Genomic DNA, 22,377 nt, shown 5'->3' on the forward strand with positions numbered 1-22,377 from the left:
TCTCATTAGGGTTAGATAGAGTTTTATATCCCAGTGGATAAAGCTACTCTTCCCTCTAAGGGTTAATTACACTGAGAGTAAGATTTAAATATTACCTCTTAATGCTCTCTTCCTCTCCTTCATATAATAGTATTCATCCCCTCCCCTTCCTATGCCCTCTTTGTGTGTAATGTAATATCCTATTTTTCTTATTGATTCAAGTTTCTCTTTGTGTCCTTTACTATTCACCCCCCTTTCTTTCCCACCCCCCATATCATCTTAAACCATTTTGTACTCCAAGCTCTCCCTGTGAATGATTCTTCTAATTACTATAATAGTGAATACTATAATAGTGAATAGAGTTCACTACAAAGAATAACACAAAACATTTCTCCACATATGAATACAAATAATTAGATCTCATGAAGCCCTTAAAGAGGCAAATTTAAAAAATATGATTTTTCTTTCTTTCCCCTCTGTTTCTTATTTACCTTTTCATGTTTCTCTTGATTTTTGTGGTTGGATATCAAATTTTCCATTTAGTCCTGGTCTTTTCTGTGCAAATACTTGGGAATCTTCTATCTTGTTGAATGCCCATACTTTCCCCTGGAAGTATATAAGTTTTGATGGGTAGGTGATCCTTGGTTGTAGACACACTTCTCTTGCCTTTCTGAATATCATATTCCAAGCCTAGCTGTCTTTTAGTATGGAGGCTGCCAGATCCTATGTGATCCTGATTGGTGCTCCTTGATATCTGAATTGTCTCTTTCTGGCTTCTTGTAAAAGTTTTTCTTTTACTTGGAAGCTCTTGAATTTGGCTATTATATTCCTGGGGTTGTCTTTTCAGGTTCTAGAGTAGAGGGTGATCTATGGATCCTTTCAATGTCTATATTGCCCTCTTTTTGTAGAACTTCAGAGCAGCTTTGCTGAATAATTTCCATTAGTGTGGAGTCCAAATCTCTATTAATTTTTCCTTTTTCAGGGAGACCAATGATTCTCAGATTGTCTCTTTAAGACTTGTTTTCTTGGCCTTTCACTTTCTCATTGAGATATTTCATGTTTCCTTCTATCTTATCAGTCTTTTGACTTTGTTTTATTTGTTCTTGCTGTCTTGAGAGATCATTAGCTTCTAATTGCTCAATTCTAGCCTTTAGGGACTGGTTTTCGGCTATAATCTTTTGGTTTTCCTTTTCAATCTGGTCATTTCTGGTCTTCAATTTACTTGCCTCACTTTCTAATTGTGAAATTCTGCCTTTTAAACTGTTATTTTCTTGCCAGATTTTGGTTTCCAATTTGCTTACCATTTCGTTTGATTTTGGGGCATCTTTCTCCAATTGGGAGTTTCTGTCTTCCTACCTGTTAATTTCCTTTTGAGCTATTTCCCACTTCTCTTGCCAAATCTCTTCCATGTTCCTCATCATCTCAGATTTGACCTCCTCAAGAGCTTTTGGCCGGTTTTCATTATTTTGGGAAGGTTTGGATATGATTATTTGTATTTTCTTCTCTGCTTTTTGCTCTGTTGTCTGGATTTTCTCTGTGTAAAAGTTGTCGAATGTTAAAGATTTCTTCTTGTTGATCTTTCTCTTTTGGGGTTCTTGTCTCTGGCTTGCCATTGTGAGCCCAGGGCCCTCTCAGGTTTATCCTCACACACAGGGTCTGTCTGCACTCTTTAGGCTCTTGAGGTCTCAGGTCTAGTTGTTCTCAGGGTCAAGCCTCCTGGTGATCCCCTTGCTTGTTCTTCTGCCTGAAGCTACTTTAACAGTCTCAGGGCACTGCTTCCACAGTCATGCACCCCTCTGTACTGGGTCTCTACCCAAGGTCCGGTCCCTACCCTCACAATCCACGTCCATGCCTATGCTCAAGGTCTGTGTTCAAAGTGCACGTTCTTTAACCTCTTGGAGTCTTATGTCTCTCAAGAGCAGGTCCTGGGGGTCCAAGATAGCTGCCAAGAACTTAATTGATACCACAAACTTGCTCTAGCTCTTCTGTGCTGGCTTTGGCACTGTAGGTGGTGTGGGTGCAGGGGGTTGCTCAGCTCGCATTTTAGTGAGAGCTGTTTCACCCCCTTATAGCATGGATTCGATATACATTCAATGCTGCACCCTTTTGTGGGGTCCCTTTGTTCATCTGGATTTCTTTTTATGCCATCTTGAGGAGTCCTACATGTGTGAGTTAGGAGAGATTAAGCAGCTGCTTTTTACTCTGCTGCCATCTTTACCCCAGTCCCAAACTTTTTTTTTAAAAAGAACTCACTCTTTGACAAAAACTACTGAAAAAACTGGAAAACAGTATGGCAAAAATTAGACTTAGTCCAAAACCTCATATCATGTGCCTTCAAGACAAACTTAAAATGGATACATGATTCAGAAATAAAGGGTGGTGGGGATAGCTATGTCACTCAGTGGATTAAGAACCAAGCCCAGAGATGGGAGGTTTGGGATTGAAATCTGGCCTCCAATGCTTCCTACCTATCTGACCCTGGGTAGATGACTTAACCCCCAAGGCTTAGCACTTACACTCTCTGCCTTGGAAGCAGCAAACAGTAATGATTCTAAGACAGAAGGTAAGGACTTTTTTAATAAAAGATGATACCATAAAAATATTGGGGAACCAAAATAGTTTACCTGTTAGACTTGTGGATAAGGGAAGAATTTATGCCCAAAGAAAACATAGAGAACACTATGGTATGCAAAATAAATAATTTTGACTACAGTAATTTAAAAGTTTCTGCATTCACAAAAGTAACAAAAGCAAGTTTTGTTTTCCAAAAAAACTGGGAAAAAATCTTTATAACAAGTTTCTCTGATAAAGACATCATTTCTCTAATATGAAGAAAACTGACTCAAATTCATAAGAATACAATGCATTCACCAAATGACAAATTTTCAAAGGATATGAACAGACAATTCTCAGATGAAAAAAGTAAAATTATTTTTAGTCACATGAAAAAATTCTCCAAATCTTTACTGAACAGAGATATGCAAATTAAAATAACTGAGGTACCAACTTCAGCCCATCACACTGGCTAATATAAGAACAACAAAAAAGGAAAACAATAAATGATGGAGGGGATGTGGAAAATTAGGACACTAAAACACTCATGATGGAGTTATGAATTGATACAACCATTCTGAAGAGCAATCTGGAACCATTTCCCAAGGGCCATCAAACTAGGCATACTTTTTAACCCAGAAATATCACTACTATGTCTATATCATGAAGGGATTAAAAATAGAGTAAAAAAACCTACCTACATGAAAATATTTATAACATCCCTTTTTTGTGGTGGCAAAAAACTAGAACAATTGGAGAACGTCTGAAATATGCTTGTAATGGAACACAATGTACCAGAAGAAATAACAAACAGGATGGTCACAGATACACACACAGAGAAACACAGACAGAAAGAAAATTAAAAGACTTTTATGAAATGATGCCAAATGAAGTGAGCAATATTAGTAAAACTTTGTACATAACAATAATACATGATAATCAACTGTGGATAACAACTATTATGAACAATGCAAGGATCTAGGACAACTTCTAGGGACTCACAACAAAAAGCAGATAACTACAGTAGAATTAACAGATGGACCTAAATATAAATTGAAACATGCCATTCTTCACTGTTTCCTCCATGAATTAATTTTATTCTAGTGTAAATAATATGTGTACTCTTTCACAACATGATGAAATGTTGTGAAATGGAAATATGTATAATATATGTATAACCTATATCCTATTATCTACCTTCTTGTGGAGAAGGGAGACTGTAGAAGTAAGGAGAGTACATGGATTTCAATATATCAGAAAACATAATGAAAGAGTACATTGCCATTCAGTCTGGAAAAAATAAAATATTAAATAAGAAAATTAAAAGGACACATATCAAAGTATTATCACAGGTTCTATATACTGAATATTATGTGAAAAGCTAATCAAATATATTTAAAATATATCTATTATGTATTTGCTTTATTTTAACATTAATTAAAAACCATTTTCAATTCCTTATATTCTCTCTCCCTCCAGATTCTATCTTACCCTTTGGAAAGGTAAATAATATGATATCACTTAAATATGTGCAGTCATGTAAAACCTATTCCCAAATTTACTATGTTGCAAAAATAAAATGAAGAATTATATTTCAATGTGCTTTCAAAATTCATCAGTTCTCTCATTGGAGGTGGAGAGCATTTTTCATCATAAATTCTTCAGTATTGTTTTAGATCATTGTATTTATCATATTAGCTAATTCCTTCATAGTGATCATCATTGTAACATTACGATTAATAGGTAAAATGTTCTCATTCTACTCACTTCAGTTTGCAATAGTACACATAAATCTTCCATAATTTTTCTAAAACAATCATACTCATAATTTCATATAACAAAAAGTGTATAACATCTAATAGATGATTAATATGTATTTAATAAATGTTTTTAAGAAAACACTATTTTAAAAAACAATTATAACTTACTTTGGTCTCATATTTATTGTCCTTAGTGGAAAAGGTCAATTCAATTTCAACAATAATGTCTCTATTGAGAGTTGACTTCAGAGAAGACGAGTAGAGAAAATCACAGTTAAATCCAGATGTTTTTTTCCATTGTGAACTCTGTTCATATAGTTAATTAGGGTGAGCTTCTGTGTCATTTTAAAAAGTGATGGAAACTTTCCTGTAAGATGTAAAATTATGTAATTCACATATATTTCCCAGAAATATTTGGACTTTCTGGAATTTCTATTAACTATTTCAATCATTCCAGCAATACATTTTTAAAATCCTAAGTTTAAAAAAATTACTTTTTATTTTTAGGCATTTCTTTCTCTATGATTTGTATCAATATCCCAGATAATCAATTGTCATGACTATTGAACCTGTCATCTTAATTTTCATCCCTACTCTACCTCCACCATATTGATTTGGTCTATTTTCTCTTCTTGCATCCATATGTCCCATCAAAAGTAAAAGGTGTGATCAACTGAACACACTAGAATAGTAGGAATTTAATGTTATTTCTTCCAAGATTTTGAAAAGAAAAGCCCAGCAACTGATCTTTAAAAAATAAAGAACTACATTGCCGACTGTGAAGTGTCAAACATCAGTAGGGTAACTATTTTTGGATAGCAGCCTTTCATATAAATTGTGATTTTAGATTTGGAAAGGACTTCAGACCTTGTCTAGTCTGACTATTTTATAAAAAAAGGAATTGAGTTTGAATCATATCAAGTGACTTGCCCAGGCTTAGACAATATTAAAAACTGGATGGACACACAGAGTATCCCTCTAAACCCAGTGTTCTTGTTGCTCCGTGACTCTGCTAACATAAAAACTTTCTGTTAATATTATAATATTATATTATATATATAATAACAGATGAGTTTGGGACTTGATTAGGTTTGGTGCTTAAAAAGTAGAAAAATGACAGAATGTAAGAGGAGACACTAATTGAAATCCACTGTTATTTGCAAGAATATCCTAGTGGAGCGTATTATCAATTTTCAAGTACACTTATTGTTATTTATTGATAAAAGTTTTTTCCCCTAATATTTTTGCTAATTTTACAAAGAAATCAATTTTAGAGGAGGAAGTAACTGAATTCTATAGAAAACATAATTCTATCAAGTTAAATAATTATTTTGTAAATGTACCCCCTTAAAATTAATATAGAAAAGAAAAAAAATCCCTGGAATAAACTGACCATTATCACGACGCAAGCGTATTCAAACTTCAATTGGTGAAATCTTTAAATTTTCTGCTGCTTGTCACATCCTTAATATATTACAAAATTTTACATTTGTAACTACTGAAAATAAATCATGAAATTAATCTCCCTGGATCCTAATATATTTTGCTTTACTCAGTTCTCTGTAGCCAAGTATGTTTTATATTTTGGCCAGTATGTCAAAGAAAAAAATTATCTTGCCTTGGCTTCTAACTTCAGATTCATATTTGTTAATTTTTTTCTTACCAAATTTACATAATCAGTTACCTAGGACCATTCATTGACATCTCATATTTTAGTCTTCTGCTCATTGCCCACACTCTAGTATAGATGCTTATTACATATAATGTAAATTATTTTAACCACCTATTTGGTGGATTATTTGTTGGCACTCATCGCTCATTTCCTCATTTCTTGAATCTAGACAATATAAATATGGATATAACCATATACAAGATGGACTGTCATTTCCCCTAAACAAAAACTCTTACTGGTTTCTTATATCCTAAAAAATAAAGTCCAAAAAAGCCTTTATTGGAATAATACTTTCTGAAATTGGACTCCTACTTATTTTTCTTATTTAAGTTTTTGCTTATTCTTCTTTGAATGTTTTAATGTACAACTAAACTATAACATCAGCTACTTCACTTAGATATATTTTTTCTCTTTTAAAATATTTATTTTTAACATTATTTATTATTTTGAGTTTCAAATTCTCTACCTCTCTCCCACCTTCTGTTATAAGGGTTTTCTAACCCTTTATTGATTATTAGTATAGTATGGTAATACTAATAAATTTGTCCTGTGCGGAGAAACTGTTGGTGTGACTGAGAAAAATGGCTTCTCAGAGCAGCCTAAGAATTCTGGCAAAGCCAGCTGTATGAAAAATATAAATTTTATTATAGGTAAAATATACAAACAACTAATGAGAGGGATAGTAAAAGGAAACAAGTGGAAAAGAAATTCTTATAATATGTAAGTCCCTAAGCTAATAATTCTTACTCTAACCACCCAAAACCTGATCTGCAAAGATCTTCTTCCCAAACAGAACTGAGGCTACTCTCTCTTACTATTTTATCTAAATCTCCAAAAACCTTAATCAACCTACTCTACTCTAAATTATACACAAGAGAAATAAGTTAGGTCTTTCTCTCTTCCTTGCTGTATAGATGAACAAACAGCTTTGAATCTCAATATTCTCTCTCCACTTGCACAGCAAACCTTCTGGGGCTTGCACTGATGTTTAACCCAACAATCTCCTTGACTAGTCAGGTCTTTTAGATGAATCTTTAGATGTGAAAAACACTGAGATTTTCCCAATATCACCAAGCAGCTCTTAAGACCTCCCTTCACAATAGGGTCAGCCCAAAGAGTGAAAGTCAGTTGTGTAACCGTCACTCAAAGCACTATGGGAAAATTCTCTCTTACCCATAAATCCATCTGAGATTCATTCAGATTTTTTAAAGAAACCTAACACCTAACTTATCATTCTCTTGTGTATCTATCAATAACTTATGCCATTTAACTCTATTTCCTAATGAACTCTTAATTAATTAATAAATAATTCTCTACAATTTCCTATCAATGAAGAAAGCAAGCAATATAATTTCTATTATACATGTAAAATATTAAAGACATTTTCATGTTAATCACACATTTAAAAATACAAGAAAAATAAAGAATGAGAGAAAATTATATATGTGAGATCCTTTACCCCTTTCTACCTCTTATTTCCCCCTTCTCACAATTTAATGTGATTTTTTAAAAACCATCCCATCATAGTTAATTCACATCCATGCCGTCTATCTATGTATATTATCAATAATTGTTCTGATAATGATAAAAAAAACTGTTATTAGGAGTTACATGTATCATCTTCCCATTGGGAATGTAAACAGTTTAACTTTTAAAATTTTTTATGATACCTCTTTCATGTTTACTGTTTTATGCTTCTTTTAAGTATTATATTTGATAGCAAAATTTTCTACTCAGCTCTAGACTTTTCATTAGGAATGCTTAAAAGTTCTCCATTTCATCAAATATGCTTCCCCTCCCCGCCCCCACCCCCGAGAATATATTACATTTACTGGGTAGGTTATTCTTAATTGTGATCCTAACTCATTTACCCTCTAATATATCACACCACAAGTTCTCTGATCCTTTAATATGAAAGCTGCTAACTCTTGTGTTATTCTGACTGTGGCTCCAAGATATTTAAACAGTTTCTTTCTGGCTATATTTTCTCCTTGACTTTGAAGCCCTAGTATTAGGCTATAATATCCCTCAAAGTTTTCATTTTGGGATCTCTTTCATTTGGTGATTGTGAATTGTTTCAATTTCAACTTTATTCTCTGGTTCTAGGATATCAAGGCAATTTTTCCTGATTAATTTCTTTAAATATAACATTGAGACTTTATTTTTTTTAATCTCATCTTTAAGATAATCCACTAATTCTTAAATTATCTTCTACAGATCTATTTTCTAGGTCAATCATTATTCCAATGAGATATTTCATATTTTCTTCTTTTTTCAATATTTTAATTTTATTTTTTTCTTGATGTCTCATGGAGTCATTAGCTTCCACTTGCTCAATTTTATTTTCTTCAGTGAGCTTTCACATCTCTTTTTTCTTTTTCCTCCCCATTTGGCAAATTCTACTTTTTTTAAGGAGTTGTCTATATTGAATTTCTGTGCCACTTTTACAAAGATATTGACTCTCTTGTATAATTTCCTTGTATACCTTTCATTCTTTCCCCAATTTTTCCTCTATATTTTATTTAATTACAAAAATTTTTCAGTTTTTCTAGGATTTTTTTTCCTTTGAGAATTTTCAAGTAGTTGCTTTAATTCCATCTTCTTCTGGGTTTATATATTGATGATTCCCATTGTCATGCTAACACTCTTTGGTCAAGTTTTTTTTTTGTCATCTGTGGATTTTATCAGTCAGTAGATGACCTTTTAAATTATTTTGGAATACTACAACATTTAATACTCTCTCAAGAAAAACAGAAATAAGGTCATCCCAGAAATTCTCACCATAAGTGCCAGAGAACCCAGCACTAAAATTAAATTCCTAGAAGAACAGGCAAACAAAAATAGGAAGAAAGAATTGTAAAGGGAATTGATGGTTTGACACAAGAGTTATGAAACCTAGGCTGACAAACTCCATGAAAATATGGATTAACTAGAACTCAATGACTCCAACAGGAAACAAGTGATCTTAAAACAAGAAAAAAACAGATTTTTTTAAAATCACTTAGTAAAAAAATTAACCTGGAAAACAGATGAAGGAGAAAAAAATAATTGTTGTATTATGAGAATGTTTTGATCTAAAAAAGAGAGCATTCAAGAAATATGCAAATTCATCAGATAATTTTGAACCAGGCAAAGTGAAAATAGAAATAGTTCATTGGTCACCTCTCAAAAGAAACATCAAAATGAACATTCCCAGGAATATCATTACTTAATTTAGAGCTTCCAGATTAAAGTTAAATAATGAAAATTGCTAGAGAGAAAAAAATTAAAGTGCCGAGGAATTATAGTTCTAATCACTTATGTTTTAGTAATCAATAATATAAAAGAATGATGAATTTAGAATATGGGAATTATAGAAGGTAAAGTATATAAACTTATAGCCAAAAAGTACTTAGCCAACAAAACTGTATGCAATTCCACAGGTAAGATATATAGATTTATAGCCAAAAAGAACTTAGCCAATAAAACTGTATGTAATTCCACAAATGAAATAGATAGCTTCCATGTTTTTCTGATGTAAATGATGTTATATCTGCTAAATTCTCATAAGCAAAATGACTAGCCAGGATTCCAGAGGAGTAATCATGAAACATGCCAACCATCTCCTGAAAAGTAAAGAAATCAGAATGTGAAATGAGACAATATTTTATTTATTTTTGAAATTGTCAGATGTGTCTTAATTATAACATGGTTGTAATCAGTTCTCAGTCTGGAATACTATTTACCACTCTGATTTATTCTCAATAATTAATCTTTTTTCTTCTTACACTTAAATACCTGAAATCACTCTGTCTTCTTCCTAATAGACCATAAAAGTCTTGATGGATGAGATTATGAAGTTTTTCAGTTTTGTACCTCATTATATACTTGTTCCACACTCACTCATCCACCCAAGGAATGGGGGGTGGTAATACAGTGAATACACTAGGTCTAGAGTCAGGAAAATCTGAGTTCAAATCCTGTCTCAAACATTTGCTAGCTGTGTGACCCTGGGCAAGTCATTTTTCCTCTTTGCTTCAATTTCCTCAATTATATGATGGGGAATAATACTAGAACCTACCTCACAGAGTTGTTATGATGATCCAGTGAGATATTTGCAAAAACATAATGCCTGGCACGTACTAAAATCTATATAAATCCCCTGTTTCTCTTGAAATAGAAGACAATTACCTCTTTCAGACTTGTATCTCACTTGATATTTAGCAGACATTCACAAGATCATACTTCAGAACCACAGTGTTAAAGCAAAAATTAAACATTAGATATTGTCTAGTGCAACTCACAAGTTTGCAGATGAGGAATCTTATGCCCAGAATCACTGAAATACCTCATCATGGACTCACACATAGTCAGTTGTAGAGTCAAGATTCAAACTCAGATCCTCTGAATCCAAATGCACTCTCCTCTCATGTACCCCACTGCCTTGTCTAAAGAGATGAAACAGAGTAATGGAGAAGCCAGGCAAATGCATCAGGCCATGATGGTGAAGAAAGAATACAGCAAGGAGAGACGTGATGAGCAGCACACCTTCCCCATGGAAGCGAAATTAGAGCAACTTTCCCAATACCAATTCACATTATCTTGAGTTCTCTCATTTTCTGAGATACCTTCCCCTACTCTAAGCCATGCTTCCTATTCTTTCCAACCTTCTATCTCATCAACCGAATTTGGTATTCATGGGAAAAACACACATGACTCAACCTAAATTCTGCTTGCTTTCTCTCAAGTCATACCTTGAGCTGTGACTGCTTTACACAGTTGAAGTCCCCCTAATAGCCTAATGATTGCTCTTATCCTGGGCACATAATGAACCCAATCATCCCTTCCCCTACTCAGGGGCTTAGTAGACTCTTATATATAATATGGAATTTTAATAATTCTAAACAGACTTACTGTAACTGAATGGCCTGTAAATAAATATAAATTCAATATTTACTTTCCTCATAATGAATATGAAAACACTTCCTCTAAAACACCTACACAAAATATCCTTTTAAAATTAAATTTAAATTTAAAATTAGCATCTACTAATTTGTATTCTATAGGCTGTGCCTGTGAGAATGAGTTGAAATTTTGATACCCATAAATAAATTTACAATTCTGGACAAAATCCTAAATACTGTAACCCTATACTGACTTATATTTCACCCTTTAAACCCTGTAGTACCATTCAAAGTGCAATAAACTTTAATAACAGAACTAGTTATATAGGAGATACAATGCTGACAGCAAGAGAAAACTCCGTAATTCTCCCCACTGCAGCTGTGCAGACTTCTTTGAAAATAGTAGAAACAGAAGATGAGGATAAGTGAACCTTGGCCTCATCTAAAAGTCTCTTTTGATTGGTATAAAAATTGAGCCCTTGAGTGAGGCTTTATCCATAAGGCAGTCATAAGAGGTTAACCTTGTCCAAGAGTTTCTAAAATAAAATTTCCATTCCAGAAGCTTAATTAAATCAGCATTAAGCCTTAGCTCTAGGTCTCTCTGTTATATGGCATATCATGAACCTGAGAATGAAGGTTGATTCTGAATGTAATCATTGTCTTGTATCTTGTGAGCTCCCTCTTCAATAATTCTCAACCAATTAAATATTAAATGATAGTAATACACTTAGCTTACTTCTAAGATTTTCCCCTTTGAGCTTGAGAGTCTTGGATAAAGGAGAGGTGGTAGACAAAGGGAAAGGGATACTAGTACATTTTGTGAATACTGTCAAGTAGCAATTTTCCACGGTCCCCAGAAGTATCTGCAGTCACCTTAGTTCATATGTTCATAGATTTAAACTTGCATGTGACAGACTGAAAAGGCCCCTCTATCTAATTTTCCTGCTCTCTAGGTGAAGATAGTGACATTCTGAGAGGTTAGGTGGCTAGCTTTATGGTCACTCAGAGTAAGAGATGTGATTTAAACCCAAGTTTTTCTAATTCAAATTCTAACAATATAACTATGGCCCAAAGTGATAGGGTCCCTCTTTAAGTAGTTGATTCATTTAGTTTCTTTGTTTTAATTATTTATGCCAATATTCCCTGTTTAGTGAAAGTGAAGAAAATGGCCCTACTCTTTGGAACAGAAAATATATATTGCCAAGTCTATATTTCAAGGAGTGCTGTGATAAAAAGAAAGATCCTATATATACTACAATAGTTACAACAGCAATTTTTATATTTGAAAAGAATTGTAATCAGTATTGATATATATTGCCCTGGGAAATGCTATACATGAACATAGTAGAATATTATTATGCTAAAATCAAAGATTATTACAAGGTTTCTGAAGATTTACATGACCTGATGCAAAGTAAGCAAAACTAAGCAAACAATGTACATCATGCCTACAATGATGCAAAAGGAAATGATAATTTAATTGAATAATGAGAAATAATCATAAAACCTAGCATTTTCATATTTTATCTCTTACAAATCACTTTACATTATTTAAATCATTTGATTATAATAATTCTTGGGCATGGTTACTGTTTTGTTTCCATTTTATAGACAAGGAAACTGAGGTTGTGATAGGTTAATAGAATTTTTCAGGGACATAGAGGTTGTGAGTGCCTGAGGATTATTTAAGCATATGTTTTTCTTATTCCAGATTCAACCCACTATCCGCTTAACTAATTCACTAACTGTCTAAAGAAATTATAATGACAAAGTTTGGAAACAAAGAAAATGTATGGGAAGATATGTACTCTTACTCCTCAGCAGAAGTAGGAGGACCATGGGTGATGAATGCTAAATATAATATCATTTTTGTTCTTGTTGTTGTATGTTTAGTTTGTGGAGCTTCCTCTTCTCCTCTGGTTTTTAATTCCTTTTTAAGAAATAATAAATAACTTGATAGGAAGGCATAGAGCAGGAAACACAGTCAGAAATTTAGGTGATGCAAAAACAAAAATTATTAAAGATAATTTAAAAAACTAGTCTATTGAGTTCTCTTTGTGCCCTGAAAACAATATCATTGATTTTTAAATTTTTTGTCATTTTATGTTTAAGAATTAACACTGTGTTCATTTCATACATTAGGCTTAAGTACACACTAATTTTTCTTTATATAATTATGATCTGGCATGCACAAAGTCATATCCGTCATGATATGACATGGACATGTCAAAATTGTAAAAGGCAATGCTGATGGGTTGTAAGCCTTAAAAATGTAAAGTAATACTTAAAATATTTAAAAGATTATGTCATGCAAGAGTAATCTTGCTTTAATTTTTTAATTATTAAATTGTAGGAAAGAAAGAAGGAAGGAAGGAAGGAAGGAAGGAAAAAAGGAATGAAGGAAGAAAAACAAACAATGAAATAAAGAAATGAAGGAAGAAACAACGAAAAAAGAAAGGAAGGAAAAAAGAAAGAGAAAGAAAGAAAGAAAGAAAGAAAGAAAGAAAGAAAGAAAGAAAGAAAGAAAGAAAGAAAGAAAGAAAGAAAGAAAGAAAGAAAGAAAGAAAAAGAAAATAAAAAAGGAAGAGGAAAATAAAGAAAGAAAAAATAAAGGTAGGTAGAAAGATAGGTATGTAGCTATGTAGGCAGGGGGGTAGAAAGAAAGATAGGTAGGTAGGCAGGTAATAGGTATAGAGATGTGGTATGGTTAAGGGATTGGGACTGAATCTCTGATTTCATTGTTACTAGGAACTCTCTGACAAGAAAAATTCCTCTACTAAAGTAGAACATTTTGTGCCCAATGTCATATAAGCTAGCATGTGTTAGAGTTGCATGGGATACTCAGGAAATATCAGAACCTCTCATGTGGGGGCTTGTTAAATACCTTTCGGGGCTGTCTACATGACACCCAGCTGTGGCTCCCAGAAACTAACATGCCCATTGGCTACACACTGGTAAACTGTCTCATCAGTTGGGCTAAACCATTTGAAGGTATCTGACTGGCCTCAAACCCTTCTGTGGGTTGTGGGAGATCCACCCCTGACACATGAAAACTTCCCCTGGTGGAAATAGTGAAGGAGACAATGGACGTGAAGGTGTCAGAAGTAGGCACCATGGAGTGTTTAGAGTTTGGTTAAATATCAAATACACCACGGTCATCCACTGAATCCCAGACCTTAGTCTTTCTGTTTTTAGTCTCACCACTGGACTGTCATAACTAGAAAAGAGAATGAGGCTGATGCCTTTGTGCAACTCTGCCTCACTTAAATTCAATCCATGTGCAAGTCAAAATTTATTTCTCTGACATCATTGGCCCTCTTGGGGAAAAAAAAAGGATGAACAATGTGTAAGAGAATATATACAATCCTAGATCTTTCTTAACGTAATATCAGTTGCATCTATCTAGTATGCAACATTTCTTTCCCATTCCAAGTAAATGTGAGGTATTAATTTTCAAATTTGTTTTTTAATACCATACTGGACAAAACTATGAATAAAATTGTATTATTGACCTCAAGCAGCATAATTATATGAGAATCATTCATGTCCCTAGAAATAATCAAGGTATGGTCCAAATGACATTAAATTAATTAATACTTTCTCTGATCCTCCCAATTGATAACAATCTTCTGTTTATTATATCTTTCATGAACACTTTTCATCTTATTTTTAAAATACTTACTCAGTCATATTGTGTATACTAGTCATTACCTTTATACCATATTGCTTTAGGTTATAAGTTCAACAGATTCCAAATCTTAAGTAATCTTTTTGTGGTACACAGCATCTAACCCTGATTTCTACACATTACACATGCTTTGGAAATATTTGTTGGAAAAATCATAGAATATCGTTGATACCAGAGGAGAGAGAAATCACTTTGGGCTACAACCATCAGGGAAAATTGCAACTAACAATTATATGATATTGCTGCAATAACTATAAAAGAACTACAAATGCTGGAGAAGTAGGACAGAGTGACTGGGTAACAAATGTGACACTGAAGAAACCTCTTTACCCCTTTTACCCTGGGCCAGTTCTACTAAATCACAGGCAAGTTATGATCTGTTGGAAATTATTATTATTTAAGAAAATGCATAAAATAATACAATAAGAGTAACAAAAAAAAGAAAAAGAGTAACTGAAAATTTTTGAAGCCCATTAACACCTTCAGCATGACTCTGGGTCAAATAAAGTTTAACAGCAACTTGGGGCAACTTCACTAAATCAGAGATGGTTTTTGATTTGTTGTGAGCTCCCAATGTCAAGGAAAGCATATGTTGTGGTAGTAGTGATGGTGGTGGTAGGTTGTTATTGTTGCTGTAGGAGGAGGAAGAGGAAGAATAAGAGGAGAAGGAGGAGGAGGAGGAGGAAGGGGAGGAGGAGGAACTGGAGAAAAAGAGGAGTAATAGACATTTATGATGTATCTTAAAGTCTGAAAAATACTTTTACAAGCCCTGTGACATAAGGGGTAGTGATGATGACAGTTCTAATTCTTGAAAAAAATTGACAATGGCTTTAAACTCTTCTTTAAAATGTAAGATCTAGACAAGATGATATATCACCTTGTCATCTCTATATTTTAAGTCCTCTTAAATAATGAATTTAAGTTTCTCAACATCCTTAAAGGTATAGTAGGTACTGACAACTTAATCCCAATTTATAGATAATGTAGTGACAATTAGGTCAGATCATTTTCAGGAAAATAAAATTTATAGCATTGCCAATCACCTCAAATTATATGCTACCACAAAAACGTATATTTTTAAAACTTGTGTTCCCTATTGGCAACCTATTGTTATCAATAATAAAACAAAGAATATCTCAGAAGAAACAAATTTTTCAGTTATTCAAAGAGCAATGAAAAGATTCATAGTGAATATAAATAGGTTTCCACGTGTTCATTTTGTACATTCCTTTTAAGCAGTCACACAAAGGAGGTTTTTCAAGGACATTTGAAGGCAAAAAGGAATGTTATCAAGTAGCATAGCAAGAATGAAAGACCTCCATAACACTGGGATGGCCTCCTACTGAAGATTTATAGAAAAAAAAAAGTAGTATAAAAAAAGTCAAAATATGCACAATGGGGGGAGTACTGATAAAACCATTGATTCATAAAAGTATTGATGAATCAAGTGATTTCTGCAAACTAAATAATGAAGGTTTGTGTCTTTAAAAAATGAAGCTGCATAGTCACATTCTCTGTTATGAGAATATATATCGGTATATATTCCAATTATGAGTATTAAGTCAATAATTTAAGTCATACTAATATTACTCCATACTATTTGCTTTGAATAAAGTTATATCAAAAAGAGATTTTCAGGAATCTATAATGCATAAAAATACACCTCTGAAATCATCCAAAAAATGAACACATACACACAGACCTCTAACCAAAAGAATAGTTTTGCAAATATTGAACATTTAAATGTAAAGCTATTCACCAATACTCATCCAGTAGTGTGAAATTTTATGTTAGGGGAAATGCCTGACAAAAAATAAAGGAAATATGGCCGAGCAGATAGGATGAGTTAAATGATGAAGCAGCGAAGGTATGGGGTTCAGTTCAGTCCATTCTGTCAAGTAGCATCTAGTTAAAGAAACTGACCCATTTTAACAATGATGAACTTCATATTTCCTAAATATGGTGCCATGTCTTGTGTTTTTCTTTCATTGTTAACCATTGGTCTCTTGTTCTAAGTTTTTTTCCTCATTGCCATCCCCCATTCCTAAAAGATAACTATGACTATTATGGTTCCTTATTAAAGAGGTCCAAAGAGTTCCTCTTGACTGTGGGATAAAACACAAACTGCTTGTTTGGTACACAAGACATAAGAAGATAAGTACCGGAGAGGTGAGAAAGGTAGACGTGTCAGGAAAAATTCTGAGATAAAAATGTACCTCATGAACTCACTAACTTTTTCACCATAAGTGAATTAACTTCTCTTAGCTTTGGTTTCTTTCACTTGTAGAATGGGGACAATATTAACACCTGCTTCTCTGATTTGTTGTTTATATGAAATGAGAAAACACATGAAGTGTTTCAAACCAAAACACAGTATATAAATGCTGGCCATCGTTATTTTATTGTGCTTTAGCATTACTCATTTTATGCACTCTACATTCTACCCAATTTCACCTACTTGTTTTTTCTTATATATGAAATCCTGCCTTTCATATATTTGCTTTTTTCTGTTCTCTAGGCCTGGAATGTCCTCCTAGCCTCACCTTTTGAATTTCTAACTTAAATCATCCTCCTTTCTGCTTCTTGGTTTCTTTCAGGTAGAATGCTACTGGGTCTCCTTAATCTTTGCGTCTTTCCTCTAAGACTGTCGTCAGTTTATTATCTCTCTCTCTCTCTCTCTCTCTCTCTCTCTCTCTCTCTCTCTCTCTCTCTCTGTGTGTGTGTGTGTGTGTGTGAGTATGTGTGTGTATGTGCATGCACATGTTTGTGTAATTTGTCCATAGCAGTTTGCATTAGATCCTCATTAGATTGTTGGCTTTGTTAACTGCATGAGGGCAGAAAATCCTTTTGTATTTATCAATATCTCTATCATTTAGCCTAGTGCCTGATTAATTGTAAGCACGTAATAAATACTGGCTTGGAGTAGAGCCAAGATGGCAGAGAATATATATAGACCCACTTGATCTCTACCAATTTATCCTCCAAAATATAATGCCTCTAAATGAATTTTCAAACATCATAACCAACAAAAAAGGCAAGGTAAAATATTTTTTTTAGCTCAAAACCACTTAGAAGAGTGCCATGAAAGATCTAGGGCACCTGAGTGGAAGTGGAAGTGCAAAGCAGCAGCCAAGGTATCCCACCAATTCAAGGACAGGCCTTGGGGCCTGTTATAAGCAGGAAAGGCTTCCAGAGCTCTCCTCCACAGATGGTCAGGGAAGGTTGGACAACTGCACCAAAGGTCACTACAGGAATTCCTTTGCTAGCTCTGGGTTCAAAACTCTTGTTCCATTGTCCATAGGAGATCCAAGTAGCAGTCCCATGAAGTTGTCTCAGGGGGAATAGGAACACTAGCACCCATCAATGGTACTTGTGGCCACAGGTGGAGAGTGAACTCTGAACACAGTTCCAAAGCAGAAAAGAGTGCTTGGGTTACTCATAGACCAAAGGACAAGTCAGGAGAGTATCAGACATACCTCTCCTTACATCATACCACCTTGAAAGAAATGAAAACAAGCAGATCTCCAGTGCTAGCTCTGAAGGCAGTCACACAAGGAACCTAAAGCTTGGAACAATGTGCCCTTCATGACAGTTAGAGAGCTCAACTTTAATAGTTTCTTAAATTAAAAGAAAAGAAAAAGGCTGAAATGGAAAAAAATGATACCCAAAATGCAATGAAGAGAAAAAAAAACTTTTTAAAAAGCAGAACTGACCACATAGAAAAAAGAGGTATATTAATTCAGTGAGGATAAGAACTTTTTACAAAGTTGAATTGGACAAATGGAAATGAATGTACAAAAACTCACTAAAGAAAATCTTTTCCTAAAATTTATAACTTGGGAAGCAGAAGCAAATTGCTCTAGGAGATATCAAGAAACAAATCAAGCAATGTGAAAAGAAAGAGGAAAATGTGAAATATCTCCTGGGAAAAAAACAATTGACCTGGAAAGGACATCTAGGAGAGATAATCTAAGAATTAGCAGACTACCTAAAAGGCATGACCAAAAATAAAAGAGTTTAGGCATTATATTTCAAGAAATCATCAGACAAAACTGCCTTGATAATCCAGAAACGAAGGGCAAAATAGAAATTGAAATAACCTACCAATCACGACCTGAAAGAAATCTCAAAAGGATAACTCCTAGGAATATTATAGCCATATTTGAAAAATCCTGGAGGAAAGAGAAAATATTTCAAGCAGACAAACAGAAACAATTTAAGTATTGTGGAGACAGGATAGGATAACACAAGATTTATTAGCTTCTACATTAAAGGATCAGAGTCAGAGGCCAAAGGAGCTAGGACTTCAATCAAGAATAATTTACCCAGCAAAACTGAGCATAATTCTTCAGGAAGAAAAATGAATATTCAGTGAAATAGAAGACTTTCAAACATTCCTGCTGAGCTGAAAGGAAAATTTGACTCTCAAATACAAGACTCAAGAGAAGCATAAAAACAGGAAAGAAAAATCAGAAACACTCAATAATGTTAAACTTATTGGCCTATTAGGGAGGTGATTCTTAAAACTCCAAAGAACTGTATAATTATTAGTGCAGTTAGAAGGAGTATTTATAGACAGAGAGCAAGAATGTGATTTGAATATGACAAATAATATGTAAATAAAATTAAGAGATGAGAAAGAAATGCATTGGGAGGAGGGGAAAGGAGAAAATAGGATGAGGTAAATAATCTCACTTAAAAGAGGAGTGAAAGTTTTTACAGGAGGGGAAGGTTAGAAAAGTGGGGAAGGGAATATTTGAATCTTATTCTCATCAGATTTGATTCAATGAAGGAAGAACATATATACTCAATAGAATATAGAAATCCATCTCATCCTTCAGGAAAGTAGGAGGGGAAAAGGATAAAAGAAGAAGCATGGGGCAGATAAAAAAGAAGGGCAAATTGGAGGAGGTCATGGTCAGAAACTAAACAGGGAGAAATAAGAAGAAAAGTCATATAAAGCAATTATAATAGTTTAATTTTTTTACAAGTCTCTCTAATAAAGATATCATTTTTCAAATACATAGAAAAATGAATTGAATATTAAGGAATGCATGTCATTCCCCATTTGATAAATGGTCAAAAGATGTGAACGTACAGTTCTCAGATAAAATAATTAAAGTTTGCTATAGTCATGCAAAAATGCTCTAATAGTAATTAGAGAAATGTAAATTAAAACAACTTTAGGGTACCATTCAACACCAATCAGATTGGCTATTATAACAGAAAGAGACAACAGACAATGACAAAATATGGAGGGGAAGTGGGAAAAATGAGACACGAATGCGTTGTTAAGGGAGTTGTGATCTGATTCAACCATTCTGGAGGGCAATTTGGATCTATGCCCAAAGGGCTATAAAACAGTGAATGCCTTTTCACCCAGAAATACCATTATTAGATTTATATTCCAAACATATATAAACAAAAAAGGGAAGGACTTATATGTACAAAAATGTTTAAAATAGTTCTTTTCAGGGGTGCAAAAATTGGAAAGTGAAGGGATACCCACCTATTGAGAAATGACTGAATAAGTTACAATATATGGTAGTAATGGAATCTTATCATGCTATAAGAAATAGCAAGCAGGGGCTCACAAAAACTGAAAAGACATGCAGAAACTGAAGCAGAATGAAAACAGCAGAACCAGAAGAAAAGTGTATACAATGGCACAATGATACAAAACAATCCCAAAGGAGTAGTGATGAAAAACACCATCTGCTTTCAGAGAAAGAACTGATGGAGTCTGAATTCAGATAAAATTTTTTCACCGTTTTTCTTAATTTTTGTGTAAAATCTCTTTTATAAAAGGATCAATATGAAAAAATGTTGTACATTGTTCCACATATAAAATTTATATAAGATTGCTTAATATTTTACTGGGCATTTGGGATGGGAGGCAGGGAGAGAGAAAATTCAAAATAAAATTCCATGAAAAATGTTAGAAGCTGTTTTTACATGTAACTGAGGAAAATTTGAACTTAAGTAAAGAAATTAAATTATATATAAAAAATTAAACATTTTTTGCTGACATGACTTACATCTCAGTTTAAGTTCTGCCTTCCATAGTAAGCCTTTCTTGGCTCCCTAAGCTCTTTTGAGTCTCTTCTCTTTTCCCTTTATTCAATTTCATTTGTTTATTATAGCTTCAATCATCATTTTATATAGATGACTCTCAATTCTAATTATTAATCGCTAACCTCTTGATCTCTGCTCCTGAATCTTGAGCTGTCTATCATGCATATCTAACCAGAATTCATGAAGATATGTTAAATTCAGTATGCCCAAAGCCGAACTTATTACCTTTGCATCAAATACTGCCCAGCTTCCTAATTTCCTTATGCGTACGACATACCATCCTCCTCCCAATTATTCAGGATAACAATTAGGGTGCCATCTTTAATTCTTCATACTAGTCCCATGATCCAATCCTGTCATTTTTTACCTTCCTAATATTTTTTCTGTATGTTCTCTTAGATACTCCGACACTGCAATAACTTTAGGGCAGATTTTCATCACAATCCCCTTTCTTAACTCCTCTTTCTAGGTTTTCTAAATTTCTTCAAGTCTTAGTTTAAGTCTCAGTTTCTGAAAGGAGTCCTTTCCCTTTAATTCCAGTGTCATTTCTCTGACATTGCCCCCAATTTGAGAGCATAGATATTGTTTCCAGATAACTGTTGCCATGTTGTCTCCTCTATTAAACTGTGAGCTCCTGCAAGGGATAGACTGTCTTTTGAGTTCCTTTGTCTCCCTATTGCTTAACATTTTCATATTATGTACCCCAAGTATGTGAAGATTTCTCCCAGAAAGATAGATGAAAACAAAAATTCTTCTTACAGCAATTAGAGCCAGCTGAAGCAGGTACTATGGAGTACTTAGAGCTTGCAAGGTCAGACATCAAAGACCATGAGGTCTTCCACTACATCCCAGGCCATCATCTATCTTCGTGACTTTTGCCTTGCCATGGGACTTTGAAGCCTCTAGAAGAGAGAATGAGGATCACAACTGTGTAATTCTGCCTCACTTAAATGCAATTTACTCAAAAGTCAAGACATCACCCTGTGATATTATTGGTTTTCTTTGAAACAAAGAACAAAAGTGGCTTAGCATAGTAACTGGAACATATTAGAGCTAATAAATGTTGGTTTACTTACTCACTGATTGACCAACCAACAAACTCCCTTTTACCCCTTATGTGTGCTATTTATATATTTTGCATTTTGTATTTCCTATGAATCCATACATATATGTATATGTTCATTTATATGTATTTTCTATATATGTACACACATATATGTTTATAAATATTGGTGTTAACTCATATAAGTTATATATATGTATGTATGTATATATGTACATATATATACATATATATAGGCTCTTGGAAGTCAGAAATTATTTTGTATATGTTGTTCTATACTCTGCATCTAATAAGGTATCTATTAGGTATTTAATAGAATTTTCTAGTAAATCAATTGTTTGATCTATATGATTTATACAAGGTACATCAGAAAATCCCTATCATTAAATGATAGTTACCTAGTACTTCCTGGAATAGTATATTATAAAGATATTTTATTTTGCCAATTATATGCAATACCAAATTTCTACATACATTTTCTGAAGTTATACTGTCTCCCTTCCTCTCTTTCCTCCCCACTCTTGGAATTGGCAAGCAATTTGATCTGGATTATACATGTATTATGCAGGACATATTTTCCCTGAAATCATATGGGACAGATGAAAGAAAACATTCTTCACAGAATAATTTTGATTATTTTTGTTCAAGACTCCCCTTGGTATAGGGAGCTCTCACTGAACACAATTTCTGGTATGGAGCTTATC

Source organism: Gracilinanus agilis, chromosome 6 (genome assembly GCF_016433145.1).
Source record: "Gracilinanus agilis isolate LMUSP501 chromosome 6, AgileGrace, whole genome shotgun sequence".
Lineage (NCBI taxonomy): Eukaryota > Metazoa > Chordata > Mammalia > Didelphimorphia > Didelphidae > Gracilinanus > Gracilinanus agilis.